The following is a 14,896-nucleotide window of genomic DNA, read 5'->3' as shown; positions in this document are numbered from 1 at the left end:
ATTTAGGTCATGCTGACTTTTCTGTAGGTCTTATATCTTTGCTTTTTTCCCCCAGTTACTGCAGTTTTGGCCAAACCATAAATCTACTGTTGACACAAGAAATTTCGGACGTTTTTTTTTAAACTTTTATAGTATAATGCAAATATTGCAATTAAAATAGCAATATCTAATCAAATTCATAAACTATGTAAAAGTTTTGAAGTCAATGAACCATGATAAAGGGTTGGGGCAACATAATCTCTATAGAAAAGAGTCTTCATTTTACTTGTTTCCTCATAACCTGACCTGAATCACAAACTAATACATGTGAATTAAGCAAAAGCTTTGAAGTCAATAGACCATGACTGAGGGGTCAAGGTCAAATAATCTCTATGGAAATGAGATTTGTCATTGTTTAATATACAACTTAACACCAAATATCATTGAATGAACAGATGATTTCCCATGAACTGACCTTTTCACAAAATACATTGTTGACTCTGTCTCCACTGGAAACAGCATACCTTTCTTGCCTTTTCAATGAACATTTCCATCACGCAACATTATTTGTAGATCTTGCTTAATTGATCATTTTTGTTGTTTGAAGTTTTTATCTTTTTATAGCTAAAAGGGCAGAAAAACGTTAAAAAAAAATGTGTTCATAGTACACAGATATCCCTAACTTTTACTAGAAGTGGACAGTGAAATTAGGGTTCAAACCCCTAATTTGGCTTTAAAATTATTAAGACCATATCATAAAGAACATGCATACCAAGTTTCAAATTGATTGGACTTCAACCTCACCAAAAACTTCAACCTGAAGCAGGGCTGACAGAAGAACAGACTCAAAGACCAAAAAACATAATTGCCCTAGGTTGGGCATAAAACAAATCATTTTAAGTAGTGTTGTCAAATCGTACACCTTTTCCTAGCCAATTACGGTACTCGGATAATCTTTTGACCGATTAACCGATAGTTTAAGTTGGTGTTTGAAAGCCTTATCAATAGTACCCTACACATAGATAAGATGTGGTATGAGTGTCAATTTGACAACCTTTCATCCAAAACATAAATTTATGCTTATGGAATTGAAGCTTGTCCTTTGGAATTATAAGGCTTGTCTGTGAGGATTCCTGGTGAAGTTTGACTTTTAATAATCGAATACACCATATCAACTATAGTGATTGTACCAACTTCAGATTGAAAAAATCAAAAAAAAAATCTTGATCTCGTAGAATTGAATATTTCTGAAACTGATTATTCTTTCCTTTCCCTTTTTGTATCCGAAAATAAAGTGGAGTGTTTCAATTTGAAATGATTAATTATTAAAAAGAAGATGTGGTATGTATGATTGCCAATGAGAGGATTCTCCACAAGAGACCAAAATGACACAGAAATGAACAACTATAGGTTACCGTACAACATGTTTCTTTACTTTGTTTGCTTGTTTCTTTTTTAAAGGAGGGTTGAGATATCACAAACGTTTAACCCCGCCGCATTTTTGCGCCTTTCCCAACTCAGGAGCCTCTGGCCTTTGTTAGTCTTGTATTATTTTAATTTTAGTTTCTTGTGTACAATTTGGAAATTAGTATGGCGTTCATTATCACTGAACTAGTATATATTTGTTTAGGGGCCAGCTGAAGGATGCCTCCGGGTGCGGGAATTTCTCGCTACATTGAAGACCTGTTGGTGACCTGCTGTTGTTTTTTTATTTGGTTGGGTTGTTGTCGCTTTGACACATTCCCTATTTCCATTCTCAATTTTACTCGTACTATCAGGTATACATTGAGTACATTCACATTGGTTTGCATTTCGTTTAAAGTAAGACTAAGCCTTGCACTACGGAAGTTGCACATTTAGATGTAGGTATACACAATATTAGATCAAAAACGAAATAATGAAGTTATCAGTAAAATTTAATTGCATTACTGATTTAAATTTACTGTTAAAAAAAACCTGTATACTAATTAAGTTCCTTTAAGATCCTGCCCCGAGCTCTATTTAATTTGTTGTTTTTATGATTAATTAAAAAAGGCAATCAATATACTGGACAATAAATTTGTCAAATTAATTCCCACGACGACATTTTTAAATAAAACATAACTATTTAATGATTTCAATACAAATTTATATCAAATCTATCAAAATTGAAATAAAAAGTCCAGTTAACCAGTAAGCATTTTTGGTATTCGGTCAGTTCACCAGTTAATAGTTGACAACACTAATTTTAAGGGCAACACCTCCCATAGGAAATTGGCTAAAGCAAATTTGAGTAATTGTTTGAAGTGATTGCAAAAGTTATTAACATACTATATAGTAAAAAATCATTTCTGTAGATCACCGAAAGGGGAAGTGGTCTAGAACACAGTATTATTTTATTTAGGGGGTTCACTATACACCCAAATTTTTATTAGTCTTCACTTCAAGGTTAATCGAGCAAATTTTATTTAATAAGGCTTTTTACAGTTTTTTTTACTTTACTACGGGCTCATAAGGATCTTAAATCTGATTTTATTGCTGTGTCCACAATAGACACAGCAATATTATTCTACGTATTTCACCTGTATCGGTTTGGACAATTCCATGGACTATTCCATACACACACCATTATGCTTAAGGGGTTTTCATATGTCATGTCAACATGATATAGGCTATTTACCGTTGTTTGCCACAAAAAAAATCTGGTAAAGTCACTTTTCTGAAAAACCAATATAAATATAGTTAACATATTTATATATTTAATCAAACTGTGTTCATTGACCCGAATTTTTTAATGACAACACACACCTAAAATTCGTTTTGGTCTATTCAATGACATTTGCGCGGGAAATATTCATCAGAGACTTTAATAATTTTAATGGACTTTCATTTGGAAAATTTTACTATCTATTTAATGTGAACAATTGTCATGTGTTTTTGTTTTTCATACATTTAAAGGATCAACTTTATTTTTAAAATTCCGTATATCTTCATTTGACATCAGGTTTGTACGCATTTAGTCTCTTCTCTAGTCTATTATCAAAACTGAAGGCCGCGAAGGGACACATGTCATGATGACACGTGCTGCACAATCCCACACATTTCACATTATGTAATAAAATTCTACTGTTTGCGATAAAAATATTCACTGTTTAGGGGTGTTGAAATTAGGTCTTACATAGTTGATGCGTATCCGATCCGTGATTTGTATATATTTCAATGGTGCTCTCGGTAAGGCCAAAAAAATATATGTTTGATTATGGGTACCTGACCGATCGAGAAAATATATTTTAGATTTTAAATGTCATGACATTGAATTACCTCACGTTTTTATGCCGATACATATGTATATACAACCACTTTTAATATTCCTTTTAATGATGATAGATGTCTACCAGTGTGACTTTTATATTTTAATCATTTAGAGATAAACATGTACATTTACAAGGTGGTGGAATACTCATGATTGAGGTGCTCCTTTATTGGAGGAAGTTACGATATACAAGATACAAGATCCTATTTTGAGCACCCACCCTAAGCCATTTTATTGCCGTCGTAAGAAATAATCCAATCATTATAAATAGGGGAACTCTCGCCCCATGGACAACTCGGACCACACAATTCAAAATCATGGCACAAAAAATAAAATGGACAAAATAATAAAAAGAAAATACCGACCTACCTACCTACCCTACATATTTTGATGATGTAACCTTAAACAGACATGTTAGTTTTCTCGTTTGAATTGTTTTACATTGTCTTATCAGGACCTTTTATAGCTGACTGCGGTATGGGCTTTGCTCATTGTAACATGTACAACAATCAAACATCAACCCACACTAAACTGAATGTAATTGAAAGACATCTAGAGGTTGATATCAGAGGTGGATTTAGGGGGGGGGGGGGTGTGGGCCCCTGCTTTTTGAGAAAAAAATTGGTTGCTTATATAGGGAATCACTGAATCGTGACTGGAGCGAGCCCCCTCTTAGGTCAGTCAGTGGGCTCCCACTTTAGAAAATTTCTGGATTCGCCACTGGATATACAGTATCGAACAGAAGATAAAAAAGGGAACAATATGGTGAATTTTAGAGATTAATATTATTTCATGTACATGCATTTGAAATATTTAAGATCTATTGTTTCCCTTTTTTTTGTTCTAGGTTCCACGGTGACCTAGCTTCCATTTTCGAAAACTGTGATTTAAATGCTAGTCTATTAGAGGGATATTTCCTTTTCATTGGTTGTAGATATGGATGGTTGTAGATATGGAATCTTATTTTACCATGAAGTCAGATTTGAAAATGACTTTGGGAATGAAGATATCGTAAAGACTGAATGTCAGTTTAAGTCTTATATATCTATAATACTAAAATTACGAGGTCCAATGTGTCAGCCGTCATCGCGTAAAAACGACGAATCAAAGAATTCGACTTTATATATAACTAATATAGTACAAAGGTGTAGATTAAAAATTACACCACTCCAGGCCCTTTTGTTTTCCACTTAATTAATATTGCCAATAATTAAGAAGTTCCGGATCGAGTCCGATACCGATACCAAAAATTAATAGTATATTCACCTGTTACCGATTACCTTATTTGTATGTTACGCGTCTGACAGGTGCACCACCAAACGGTGTATTCAGGATTAATATGCTATATACACGGGTCGTATCCACAGGGTTGAAACTACTAAATTGTCAAATTTTAATCAGTTTAGACTTTCTAAGATACATTGTAACAATACAAATACTAAAATCTGGACTAAAAATAAGGCGTATAGGTACAGTTTTCAATTTGTTAGCTGGCATGACGTAAAACAGCGAATCAAAGAATTCAATTTTATTTACAACTAATACATGTATGTATAAAAAATGCTGTTGTTTAAAAAAATACTCCATTCCAGGAACTTTTGTTTTTCAAATAATTAATATTACCAATAATTGATAAGTTCCAGTTCGACGGTTTCAATCAGAAAGATTTGAAAGCAGAGAAAACTGTGTATCGTTTAATCAGCATAACTTGTATCAGATAAAAATACTAATACTAAAATAAGGCTTGCACATAGTTATATAAGTTAACTCAGTCATGGACCTGCGATACCACGTGTCTGTTCTAGTGTACTTTATAATTTTAGTCTTGCATGTACATAATTATGTGTACATATATCACTGATTCAGTGGCAATGGTAAATAGACACTGACAAGTCTTAGATAATATTTTATAGTTTTGAATGTTTTGTCCCTTGACTAAAATTAGGTGGAGGTTTGTGTGTTCTTATTTCCAACAGAGGTAAACTCAACACGTATCAATATGTGCATGAAGCAAATTGATAGTTGCTAGATACGGAATGATTGTACCACAAGAAAGTTTAAACCTGTGTGTATATACTTAAAATATGATAAAAAAAATCATGTCTTTTTCAGGACTTCTGAATCCAACCATGTAGTATGGAATGTTTTTGAGATGTGGTTTTGGTCGATGGATGTTAATGAAGGACCTGTAGTACAAAGTATATCACTGAATTTAGCTCTTTGTCTAAGTGTATTATTGAATACTTTGCTTTGAGCTCAGTTCATTGTTATGCAAATCATTCTTTGTGAAATAAAAATTTGACAGAAAACTCTCATGTACAAGGATTTGTCAAAGTAGTATCACCTCTATTTACAATGTAAGTATTAGGGAGATAAAAGCATTCTATATTGATTTGAACCAAATATATTATAAAAAAAAAGAACAAATTTACCCGAGAATGCTACTACCACTACTAGCAATATGATGCTAGGTTGTTTTAATATATCTGTACTAGCTGCCTACTGATGACTCGGTTCTGAGTGTAAATGGTCCTTCAACTATGCAGGGAAAAATTATAAGGCATATCTAGGCTTATCAATTTCTAAAACAATATTTCATCGTACATGTTTGAAATTTTTAAACAACCACAGAAATTTTTGCAGTTGAAATAAAATTGAGAATGGAAATGGGGAATGTGTCAAAGAGACAACAACCCGACCAAAATAAAAAAAACACAACAGCAGAAGGTCACCAACAGGTCTTCAATGAAGCGAGAAATTCCCGCACCCGGAGGCGTCCTTCAGCTGGCCCCTAAACAAATATATACTAGTTCAGTGATAATGAACGCCATACTAATTTCCAAATTGTACACAAGAAACTAAAATTTAAAAAATACAAGACTAACAAAGGCCAGAGGCTCCTGACTTGGGACAGGCGCAAAAATGCGGCGGGGTTAAACATGTTTGTGAGATCTCAACCCTCCCCCTATACCTCTAACCAGTGTAGAAAAGTAAAAGCATAACAATACGCACATTAAAATTCAGTTCAAGAGAAGTCCGAGTCTGATGTCAGAAGATGTAACCAAAGAAAATAAACAAAATGACAATAATACATAAATAACAACAGACTACTAGCAGTTAACTGACATGCCACTGAGCTCCAGACTTCAATTAAACTGACTGAAAGATTATGATTTCATCATATGAACATCAGGCACAATCCTTCCCGTAAGGGGTTTAGTATCATACCATCATAACATATATGAGAAGAACATAACCCGTGTCATGCCAACAACTGTTTTAGAATAAATGTGTTTAGTTCCGACGCAAAGACCTTATCAGTGACTCAATATTAACGCCAAAATATGCAATCTTTAATGACTTGACAACAGTATCGTAATTATATCCCTTCTTAATAAGTCTATTCAAAGGTTTTGTAAGTTTATGAGGTGAATACTGACACCTTTGTGCTTTATAAAGAATATTTCCATAAAAAATTGGATGTGAAATACCTGAACGTATAAAAAGTCTGCATGTTTTATGTATCCTGTCGTTGTCTTCCCAAGACGGATGGTTTCCAGATAATAACTTCAGTATAAGTAAAAAGGAAGCCTTAAAATTATAACATACTGTGGATTCATTTATTTTCGTGGGTACCAATTTTCGTGGATTAAAGAAAGTTTGCATTTTCGTGGATATTTAAATTCGTGGTTTTGCCGAAGTCTGCATACAAGCCTATAGAAAATTTGTTAAATGTTGAACATTTAATTTCGTGGTAAGACTCTAGCCACAAAAGCCACGAAAATTGGTATCCAAAGAATAATAATGCATCCACAGTAATATTTATAATCATAAAAGGAAGCCTGGGATTGTTTTGGGGGGTTATATATATAGTCCCTAAGGTTTAGGAATAAGGGTTCCAAAGGTGACCAAAACAAGCATTAATCTAGTGTCCGTACAAAAAGTTGTGTATAAGTATTTCAGTTGTTCTGAAATTGTACCATAATATTGAATACCATAAGTAGAAGGTTGAGGTCTATTTTGTGGGTTATGGGTCAAACAGTCTAGGAATTAAGGGCCAAAAACAAACATTTTTGTAGATTCCAGACAATAAATTTGAGTTATTTCTTTGTCCAGAATGGTTGTTGAATTACCTAAAACCAATGCTTTATGAAATCTTCTTTAAAAATTGGAGTTTAGATTTCTCTGTCCATAATAGTAGTTGAATCAACTTAAAATAATGCTATACATGTATATACACTATACAATGCAAAATTCACTTTACTACCAACTGATAAATTTAAGCAGTCTTTAATAGCCATTCAGTGATTACAAGCACTTTGATTATCATTCTAGGGTTATGCCCTTTCACAAATGGAAAAATTTCTCAAGTTTGTCTCAACTAAATTTAGTGAAATGTGTATATAATGCTTATTACCTCTAAACTCAGTTTAAGTTCAATTTTTGGCAGCTTCACTTTATGTACCTTTTTAACGTTATATGCTAGCGGGGGCATCATCACCATGACTGTATGACAGTATGACATTTATATTTTAATACTTAATGTTTTATTAAAATGAGTAGTTGAATAATTATTGTTGCAAACTCCATTAGAAATTTGATTTGAGATCATTTTTATACCACCACAAAAATTGAAAACTTTTTGGTTGTACATTTGTATCACGTTGGCGTCATCGTCTTCATCCAAAGACATTTGGTTTTAGCACTCTAACTTAAGTAAAAGTCAATAGAAATATATGAAATTTAGACACAAGGTTTATGACCATGAAAGGAAGGCTGGGATTGATTTTGGGTATTTTGGTCTCAACAGTTTAGGAAAAAGGGCCCAAATTTAGCATTGTTCTTGGTTTTTGCTCTATAACTCAAGTATTAGTAAACAGAAATCTATGATATTTTAACATAAGGTCTATGGCCACACAAGGAGGGTTGGAATAGATTTTGGTAGTTTTAGTCCCAACAGGGTAGGATTTAGGAACCAAAAACAGGTCCCAAATAAGCATTTTTCTTAGTTTTTTTAACAATACCTTTAGCATAAGTTAATAGAAATCTATAATGGTTTATGACCACAAAAGGAAGGTTTGGATTATTTTTGGGAGTTTTGGTCCCAAGGAATAAGGGGCCAAAATTAAACTTTGTTTGCTTTCATCAAAAAAATGAATTATTGTGCTTCTTTGATATGCCAAATCTAGCCGTGTTAAGATTCTTAATTTTTGGTCCTGTTTTTAAATTGATCTACATTAAGGTCCAAAGGGTCCAAATTTAAAATCCGCTTGATTTTAACAAAAATTGAATTTTTGGGGTTCTTTGATATGGGGAGTCTTAACATGTACTTAGATTTTTGATTATGGGCCCAGTTTTCACGTTGGTCCGATCAAAAATTGAATTCTTCGGGTTCTATGATATTCTGAATTTAACCATGTATTTAGATTTTGGATATTGGACCAAAATAGGTAAATGTCCAATTTAAAATTTTTAAGTTGAAGTTCTTTATAGACCACATTCAATCTGTGTCAGAAACCTATGTTGTGTCAACTATTTAACCACAATCCAAATTCAGAGCTGTATCTAGCTTGAATGTTGTGTCCATACTAGCCCCAACCGTTCAGGTTTCCACCTCTGCAGTCGTATAAAGCAGCACCCTGCAGAGTATCTGTTCCATTCATTTGTTTTTTCTTAATTTGTGTGAATTAACATTGTTACAGTAAATGCTAATTACTACACTTGCATACCACAACAAATACTGTATTGGTACATGTATCACTTATATTTGTATCCATATAACAAAACAAAAAATATTTAAAATAAATATTTTAAGACTTATTAAGTAGATGTTGATGATATTTGCTTGACATGCTTCAAATTCGATCAGATTACTTTTGGAGCAGTGCACACTTTTGGAGCAGTAATTATGAGTCTTTGAAGCATGCTCACAAAGGTTCTTTTGGTCAAAATTTGTCTTTGCTTCGACCAGCTTTGGAGGAGATATAAAGAATTGATATAAATCAGCACAGAGGTTTACTTCCGATCTTATTTAGCCCCAATAATCATGTCAGACTTAAGCCATTGTCATCACTTATATAATAAAAACCAATAAATGTATTCTAATCTGAGGAAGAAATTCGACATTTAAAATTTTTTTTTTACTAATGATACTGACGATCCACCACAAAGTAATGTAAATAGAACCATACCAATAGTAAGCAAATACATATAAAAAAAGATGAGGTATGATTGCCAATGAGACAATTCTCCACAAGAGACCAAATCGACACAGAAATTAACAATTCCCAGCTACAAAATGTATCCAAAACCAAAGATGTAGAACATGTTCTATCATAATCATTTGGTAACTAATGTAATTACTGTCTCCCCATGTCTGTATTGAAAATAAAAAAATATCAAAATAATAACACTCCTAATGCTCAGATCGGTTGTCACCGTGCAACACAGTTATTAACACCATATAGGAAAAACATAGAACTTTATTGTCATAAGACACTGTCAAACATCCAAACACACTATCCACACTCATCTGTGTCCACACTTGTCTCTATTAAAAAATAAACTAAATTTTTTGGTAGATTTTTGTTATCCCGAAATTGATTTTGTTTCCAATTTTAGACAATTCATGAGGCTGAAATCTGGTGGTTTTAGCTACGGTTAAATCAAACTTGATCCGCATATCATAGTAGGCCGTACAATTGCACTACTGTGGATTCATTTATTTTCGTGGGTATCAATTTTCGTGGATTGAGGAAAACTTGCATTTTCGTGGGTATTTGATTTCATGGTTTTAGTAATTGCTTCATACATATCCTAAAGAAAATGTGTAATTCGTTGATCATTTTAATTTGTGGTTCAACTGTACCCACGAAAACCACGAAAATTGGTATCCAACGAATAATTATAATGAATCCACAGTATATGAAAGCATTATTTTGCAAGTGTTGTGCAATTCAAACTTGCCATATATACCCCGATAGACCTTTCAGTTTGAATGCACTGTTTTAACAATTGTTGTATATTACAAGAGGCAAAAAAGGCAAAAGTAGTATACCCCTGTTCAATAGTCACATTTGGCACAACCATTCGGAATTTTAGATCCTCAATGCTCTTCAACTTTTAACTTGTATGGTCAATAAAAAAAAATAAAAAAAAGACAACAAAACAGCATTTATTTCTAAGATAAGACACAATTAAAAGTATTACTTGAATTATCAAACGTCATAACATAAACATTAAAACTTGAAAACTTAACTAAATTCAAAAATTTAATATACAACAAAACAAAATACACAACTGCTTCAATAAAAGCATAACTAATACTGAGATCAAATGTCCTGAAACAAACAATGAGCTGCATCCAATAGAAATCAATCTTATGCAAGTGCATGTGTACGTGTATGAGATTGATTTTAGAATATTCAAGAATTTTGGTCTTAAGGGGGCTCACAGGTATTTTTTTTAAATATAGGATTTCACTATTTTTTTCTATAAATGTACTTATATACTTTATATATTTTTGTTTTTAAATTGGGTAACCGTTCATTTCAGCTCACAATTTGCCTTCGAAAGATGCATGCATTTTTGCTATGGTACTTTTTTTGCTGTTGAACTAATAGGAGAAATATAGGTAAAATCGAAATTAAAAAAGAACTAAATTACAGAAATCGCCAAAATTTTACAATTGTCTAGTTTAAGTACAGCTTATTTGAAAAAAAATAAAAAATATAAGTCACTGATGAGTTAAAAAGATTTTTCAATTTTAATGCTAAATAATGGCATTTTTGCACCAAAAGGAGATTATTTGGAGCTTTTTCAATTATATCAACATTTCAAAGTCATCTGGGGCCAAAACGAATCGATTTTTTGGGTTTATTTTTGTACCATATCAAAAAGTAACAATTTATAGTGTAAAATATATAAAATTTACAATAATAAAAAAAAAAAATCACAAATTTTCTGTTTCCTTAAAACAACTTAATTTTCATAAAGATCTTTTCAATCTGAAATAGGTTAACAGATGTATTGATATTCATTTGCATAAGGTCCATTTCTATTCAACACAGCTCTGATATAATAATACACTTTTAAATACATAATAATAATATCTGGTCAAAGACACCTTTTACACTCTTAAACCCTGTCAAGATACATTTTTAATATTCACAAATCTTGGAAGTTAAACTTAATTAATACAAGTAAGTGAAAACTTAAATCCATAAGAAAAGGCTATTTTTTGTTAATACAATTATTCTAGTTTTTTTTAGTTCTAAATTGGTTTAAATCTGGGTCATTTTGTCAAATTTGTCAAAGATTTCTATCATTTATCTAATTTGTTGTAAATATCAACACTGTAAAATAAATTTCAACAAAAAGGGTTCTATTCAATTTTCTTGTGTCTTTTTCCCAATTTGAAACATTTTTTGTCTTGAAATATTGAACTTAACCTTACCAAACTTACTTTGTAGTACAAGCAAAGCAAAATTGTTAACAGTCCCTAATATCATGTTATATGGGTCAAGTGACCTTTACCTACGGGCTAGTGACCAGTTTGTCCTAAATGCATATATGAATCAAATTATATTACAAATAGGAAGTGATATTATTTCCAATTAGACAACTTTCCAATAGAGACAGTAAATGTCATAGATATTAGCAATTATAATAACAAGCTATAAAAGGTCAGATATGACAAATGTAAAATAAAATTCAAATAAATAATTAAACAAGCTTTGTACATAACAGTAAACTGAGGGAAAATGATATAAAGCAACAAATTACAACTTCTGAATTATAGGCCCTTGGAACAAGCATATATAGAAAAGGGCAGGGTTTAAATGTTTTGTGGGTGTCCAACCCTAGGACAGTGATGTAATGGCACAACATTAGAACGCACTTTAAAAGAGGTTTTATTTCTTGCAGTTTCTCAAATCTGGCTGTGGACACAGAAACACCTCTGTAAGTCTAATTACCCCTCAAATTTATCTTTGCTGAACAAAATAATATATCCTTGTGACCTAAATTTAACAATGTTTCAATGATTTTTGACAAGTTAAAACAACAAAATTAAAGCTATATTCACAAAGTTTGTCTTTAAATGACAAATTACCACATGATCAATCATAAGTTATGATTACAAAGTGGTAAATTATTTAAAGCAGAATTGTCTTACTTTAATCCATCACAGCTGAAAATCAGTTCAAAGTCATGATTTCTAATGTTTCATCACATGACACTTGAAATTATTATGAAAAAACGACTGTAAATTCAGAAATTATTGCAATGTTTTTATTATTGTAAAAAATGTGACAGGGTTATAATCGCAATAATTTAAACTCACATTTTGATAATTTTTTATGAATTAAACAGGATTTTCCCCAATATTGCAAAAAATAAAATTACATTCATAGATGCACGCAATAATTTCTGAATTTGCAGTACTTTATTTAGATATGTTTACAAAAATTATAATCATAATTATTTAATAATGTTTCCTACCACAGAAATGACTAAGTAGTTAACAAATTACATACATTTCAATTTATGGGTTATCTAAAATAATAATAATACAATGATAAGCAAACTTCATCTTAAAATCTGAGTACTATGGATTCATTTACTTTCATGTACCAATATTTGTGGATTGATGATAAATTGTATTTTCATGGACACTTGATTTCGTGGTTTGCCCAAATCTGCATACAGTAAAACCTGTATAAACCGGCCAGCTACGGGACTATGAAAAAGGGCCGGTTTGGGCAGTGAGCCGGTTTATTCAGGTTTCCGTATCAACCGGAAGTTAATGACTTCTGACGACCGGTAGTTTGCATATAACAGTTCTCTTTGTTTGTTAAGAATATCTGATCAGTTAAAATACTTTCACTTCGTTTTCCATTGTTTGCATTTGCATCATAATGCTCGCGTTGTTTGGATTGTGAGACGAGAGTTTCGATTTACTTCCATGATTGTTTATTTGAAATGTTGGAATGGCCGATAAAAAAGCCAGAATATTATCAAACGTGATTTTATCACTATTGAAAAGTTGTGGTACAGTGTACTATACCCATTGATTGTTGTCATGCGGGTGTTTTTCATTATCAAGGTCATTTGTTAAGGGGTTCACAGCAGGGAACCCAGAGTTTCAACATCACGATGTAAATTTCTTATGCTGCGATTAAATTTGTTTATAAAAGTTACAAAAAGTAATTTAAATCCGATATATATACGGTGTGACTTGTCGTTTAATTGACACGTTAATAATGTTTTAATAAATGATACAGCTCACTACTGTACGATTGTAAGTTCACTTCACAGTTTAACACCTGACTGATTGATTATCCTGAAAAGTCATATTGTATAAACAAATTTGTTTTGATTGCATATCGATCATTTAATTTTTTTTGTTAATTTATTTTATTTTTTTTTTGGTATGTTTCGCGGCCTGGGAGGGGGTGTTTCTGGACTTATGGTGTCTTCAACCTATGCCAACATTTGATAAAAATATCTTCAACCTATGCCTACAAACAAAATACAATAGGTGTTGTTATAGCTATTATTAATTAATAAAAGGTAAAATACAGTCAGTATATTTAAGCATTAAAATATTACTCTTTGAAAACTCAGAATCAGAAATAAAGTATTTATAAAATTGTGTTGTAGTAAAAATGGAATAATTAGAAAAAATCTAACAGGACAAACATTGTTAGATAGAAGTTCAACCCTTGGATACTAGCAAAATAGTGTTGAAAAAAATCAAAAAATCATAATGAAAAAAATAGACTAACTTTCTGAAATTAAACACTTAAATATAACAATACTTGAGGAAAAAGAGATAAAAAGCTATTTTATTGGTGCAAATCTTTATGAAAATTTGTGTTCATTCTTTTGTTGTCTTTAATATATGAAACATACTTAAACAAGCAACAACATATACGAACTTACCAAATTCCAACAGATTTTTTTAAAATCAAATAAACTTTTCAATATAAACTTTAAAATAAATATCAAATAGTTTAAAAAATTCAGGTACTCTGTGTTTGTTTTCATTTATTATATTGAGTTTTGATATTTATGGTTACATTTTGTGTCTCTAATTTGGAACTCCATCAAAACAAACTTGTGACTATCCTAAGACCATTATAAGAAACCGCTTGTGTAGTCCTTACTTTGTGACCAACTTTAGAAAATGTCAAACTTTAGGACCACTTTGTGAATCCCACTAAGGACTAGAATATACCTTAAAATCATCCTATGACATGTCTTACTCCTGAGATATCTTTGTGAAACTTGACTAAGAGACCAAAGGATAACATAATACCAGTTGATTGTGCAGATGCAGCATCATATCTTATAGTATGACTTTTGAGACAATCGAAATAGTGAAATTTGGCTTATTCTATGTACAGTAGTTGTCGTTTGTTTATGTAATTTGTACGTATTTCTCGTTTCTTGTTATTTATATAGATTATCCCGTTAGTTTTCCCGTTTGAATGGTTTTACACCAGTAATTTTGGGGCCCTTTATAGCTTTCTGTTCGGTGTTAGCCAAGGCTCCATGTTGAAGGCCGTACATTGACCTATAATGGGGACTTTTATAAATTGTTATTTGAATGGAGAGTTGTCT

This window comes from Mytilus trossulus, chromosome 4 (assembly GCF_036588685.1).
Source record: "Mytilus trossulus isolate FHL-02 chromosome 4, PNRI_Mtr1.1.1.hap1, whole genome shotgun sequence".
NCBI classification, from domain to species: domain Eukaryota; kingdom Metazoa; phylum Mollusca; class Bivalvia; order Mytilida; family Mytilidae; genus Mytilus; species Mytilus trossulus.
Note: the sequence above shows the minus strand (reverse complement) of the source record.